This window comes from Palaemon carinicauda, chromosome 20 (genome assembly GCF_036898095.1).
Source record: "Palaemon carinicauda isolate YSFRI2023 chromosome 20, ASM3689809v2, whole genome shotgun sequence".
NCBI classification, from domain to species: Eukaryota; Metazoa; Arthropoda; class Malacostraca; order Decapoda; family Palaemonidae; genus Palaemon; species Palaemon carinicauda.
This window is the reverse complement of record NC_090744.1, coordinates 106,774,126-106,779,125: the sequence shown is the minus strand read 5'-3', so window position 1 is coordinate 106,779,125 and position 5,000 is coordinate 106,774,126.

Genomic DNA, 5,000 nt, shown 5'->3' with positions numbered 1-5,000 from the left:
CGTATGAAATGGGCCAGACACCGGTCAGAGGACAGAGTGTAGTCTGAGTTGCGCCTAGCTATTCCAGTGCCTCAATAACAGGCACGAACAGGGTACTTCAATGGCTTGCCCGTTGTTTCCTCGTCTATGACGTCATCTACACTCGTGATCGTCAACCATACAACAAAATTGGTAACGAGGTCTGCCCGCCGCGCATTTTCCCCTCGTGTGGAAGGACCTTTAGACAGCTATATTCTTAGCTTACCCTAAGACTGATCTTGACCCTGCGTTCGCTTTTCAACCAGTTTCACTACTAGTAAGGTATCACTAAATTATAATATTTTGTAAATCGTAAAACTAGCTTTATATTATTGTTTGTTTTAGATCAAAATAAACAACTTCCTTATAAAGAAAATTGATTTGGTGAACTACCTTTGCCCCTTTCGAGAGGAATTGTTTTTAACTCTGTAGAAGTTTACAAGCGAATGAATTTAGACAAGTGCAGGATGTGACATCATTTTACCTGTATGTTAAAGAAAAAACGATAGAGTTTAGAAGGCGAAAGTAAGTTAGATATTAAAAAAAGACCAAGATAGAGAGAGGGATGTTTTTAAAGGTAGTCTAAGTAGATCATATGGTTATGAGTAGATTAACTAGAATATTAAAAATCAAGAGATTTCGTTCATTGGCCGTGATAAAACTTATAACTATTATTGATTATATGCGCTATTTTTTTTCCATGGTATGATAATTCATCCCAAAAACTACACCATTATTCAAGTAAATAGTATTTTTTTATTTTTATTTTTTTTTTTTTTGCTTCCGTAACAATGTTTGTTGGAAAAATGTTTAAGCCATTTTCTCAGTGATCAATAAGATGCAATATCATAACGGCAACCTAATTGTACATCATTGCCACAAAGCTGATTTTACCAAAAAAAAAAAAGAAAAAAAAATATGTTTTGGAATTTGTAGTGCTGGATTTTTCAGGTCAAGCGAATAATCGCTTAATTCTACTTAATCTTCTGTGATTTGTGTCCGTAATAACTTTTTCAATTGCAAAGATTACATTCCCTAACCTGCCAGCCTTTGTTTTTGGACAGGATTTGTGGGAAATAAAATAGTTATGATACAGGGGAAAAAAAACATGAGTCATTATAGTGGGGAAAAATGACAGGAATAGAAATTATAGTGACAGAGGATAAAGGTTCAACATTGAAATAGAAAGAAAGCTGCGATTAAATAGGTCTATAAATGTTTGAAACATTAAAAAAATATTGATACTTTACGGAATAAAAGGGATTTATAAGAATATGAACTTTATTTTTAGATTTCAAAATATCCTACATAACCTTATAAGGAAAAAAAGCGATTAAATAGGTTTATAAAGGTTTGAAATATTGAAAAAATAGACAGGAAAATGTCTGATAACATTGATATTTTACTGAATAAAGTGTTGTTATAAGAATATGAACTTATTTTTAGATTTCAGAATATCCTTCATAACTTTATAGGAAGACAAAACGATTAAATTGGTTTATAAAGCTTTGAAACATTGAAAAAATTGACAGGAAAATGTCTGATACCATTGATATTTTACTGAATAAAGTGTTGTTATAAGAATATGAACTTATTTTTATATTTCAAAATATCCTTCATAACTTTATAACAAGAAAAACGATTAAATTGGTTTATAAATGTATAAAACGTTGAAAAAAGATAAAGAAAAAATATTTAATACTTTTTTGCGGAATAAAAGGGAGTTATAAGAATCTGAACTTATTTTTAGATTTCGAAATATCCTACATAACCTTATACCAAGATAAAAATACTTTAAATATCTTTCGTATTTCAATTTTTCTCTCCTTTAATTTAACGAAAACATCAAAAGTTATCAATCATCTTTTTGTCTCATATTTTCGATAAAGAATCGCTTCTGTTTGTCTTATGATTTTGATAAAAATTCTTTTTTTTCTGTCTTATATTTTCGATGAAAATTATCTTCTTTTTCACTTATATTTTTGATAAAAATTCTCTTATTTTTGATAAAAAATACGCTTCTTTTTTCTTATATTTTCGATAGAGATTCTTCTTTTTGTCTTATAACTGAGATAAAAATTCTCGTCTTTTCGTCTTATTTTTTCGATAAAAATTATTTTCTCTTTGTTTTATATTTTCGATAAAAATTATTTTCTCTTTGTTTTATATTTTCGATAAAAATACGCTACTTTTTGTCTTATATTTACGATAAAAAAAGTTTTTTTTCTTGTATTTTCGATAAAATTCCCCCTTCCCTTTTCTTATATTTTCGATAAAAATTTTCTTCTTTTTGTCTTATACTTTCGATAAAAATACTCTTCTTTTTGTCTTATATTTTTGATAAAAATTTTCTTTTTGTTTTATATTTTCGATAAAAGTTTTCTTCTTTTCTCTTATATTTTCGATAAAAAATTAATTTTTTCTATTTTTAATAAAAATTCTCTTCTTTTTGTCTTATGTTTTCCATCAAAATTCTCTTCTTTTTATCTTAAATTTTCGATGAAAATGCTAATTATGATAATAACGATACAAACAGCACCAACAATAGCAACATCACTATCATATGCACTACCATGAACGCGAGAACCAAAAACTAATTATTAGACAGCTTCCCGAATAGTCAGCATTTTATCTTCTGTTTACAAAATCGAAATCTAATTGCTTCCGCAAGGCACGTTCACTCTATCAACACGAGATACAGTAAAAAATAATATGACACATAACTTGTATGAAATCTCACTCAGTTTCCATTGTGCGTTGTTAAGGGTGTAAAGAAGGGAATAATGCTCTTAACCGTTCGTCTAAACTTGTTGTTAGTCTTGATCGCCGTGAGTACTAACACCTCTTATTTTATACTAAGATAACATACCTCCCGTTAGGAAAGAGTTTTTGGGGAATTTTGTCCCAAGTTGCAGGGAAAATATTGATTTCCCTCCCCATTTTTCTAGGGCTCTAGGTCGAATTTTCTCCCCTTTCTGAGCTGGAAAATCATAGGTATCTGTCTTTAAGATAAATAATATTCGGATAATCAAAGGTTGAATGAGTATATATCATCAGTTACTTAATGACTTTATATACCTGAGATGCAATAAGAAAAGGTATTTTATTAGACACTTTTATGGAAAGAAAAAATAACGCATATGATAAGGACACCACTTCGAGTTAAGGTTCGATGAATTAACGAACTCTCTCTGTCCTTGTAAGAGACAAAGTACCAGTTAGGTACAGCAATCCGGTTTATAATCAAGTATTAAGGAATGAGGTAGTTAGACCCACGACCCCAGAAGATGTCATCCACTTACCCGGTGTGAGGCGAGGGCCTTTTGCGAAATGTTATATTCCTCAAACAACCCGTCATCGTTGTTTTGTTAAACAAATAATCAAATAGTGAATATTTAATAAAATACAGTGCGTATCCTTATATTATGCTGTGTGTAATAAGGAAGTTTACGCTGAATGAGCTTAGTGAATTAATTCAAGTCTACTGGTACTAAACACCCAGGGTCACCATTTTCCACCGCTGACTCCTTTTCAGAGTTGCCAGGTTTTCCAATTGAGAAAAGGCCAACGTCTGGTCAACTGCAGCTTTAAAAGGCCAACCTAATAGTAAAAAAGGGCCGAAAATATATCCTTTAAAGCCAAACAATTTTAAAAAGGCCAAATTTAGGTATCTAGCGCGAAAAAGGGCTAAATTTGGAGATTTCTGGCCAGAAGAAGGCCAACCTGGCCACCCTGGAAAAGGAGACAAAGTTGTTACGTGCTATCTGAAATTCCTGTGGTGAGTTACTATACTCAATTTTTTTTAATGAGACACATTTGCACAGACTCGCAACGGTGCCCTTTTAGCTCGAAAAAGTTTCCTGATCGCTGATTGGTTAGAATTATCTTGTTCAACCAATCAGCGATCAGGAAACTTTTCCGAGCTAAAAGGGCACCCCTGCGAGTCTGTGCAAATCTGCCTGACTACAAAGAATTGACTATAGGCGTCCTGAGCATGCGTTCTGTTGCTCTTATTTTTACATCATGTTAGAAAATAGAATATTCTACTAAAATTAATTTAATTATATTTTTTTGAGAAATGGAAATATCATGTACCAGACGCATAAGCTGTGTTATATTTCATATGTGAGGACACTGTCTCTGATTATACGTCTTCCCAACAAGAACATGTCTATTTTTTCGTTGAAGGATAATCACCAACTTATCATTCTAGATTATCTTGATTTGTTTATCTTTTCCTCTTTTATCACAAGGTACTGTTCGTATTATATATTCCGTTTATCTCTCAATAGAAAGAAATAGCTAAGTGAATATTTCTTACCATGATGTCACAGTTCAATATCGAATTGAAATTTACACCTTGAATTAAGTGATAAGTTATTAGAGTAGGTTAGAGTAGTCACAACTGGTATTATCTGACAATTGTAATCTTACCCTCTGAAAGTGATTGTAGGATAAATATCAGTCACAAGCTAATCTTCTTTCCCACTGTTATATCACATTAAGGGGTCGGTTGCCTGAAGTACCCTCTCCAATCCCCTCTCTCAAAGGCACCCTCTTCCACCACAACTGTTCTCTCCATATCAGCCTTCACCTTATCTCGCCATTTAAATCTTCTCCCCCTAAAAGGTTCCTCCCAAGCCCTTCTCACAGATATGTAACTGTGGTAGCAATAGGGTATAACTTTAAATGCTAAAAAGTAACATAACAATGCCTTTCCAGGGAAAGGTGATCTCAGGAGAGCATCATAAAACAAACACCACAATCCAGACTTCACCGACGAACACTACCACCACTCAGAATGAAGACGCTAAGGATATTTCTACCGCGAGCAATGGAAGCTCCCTAACCGTACTAGAGTGGACCGACAGAGACGGTTGGAACCAAACCAGCCAGGACAACTACACTTTTGGAGAAACGGTGATATATCTAGACATTTACAAAAGTCTTTTTATGGAAAAATCCGATAAAAAATTGGCGTC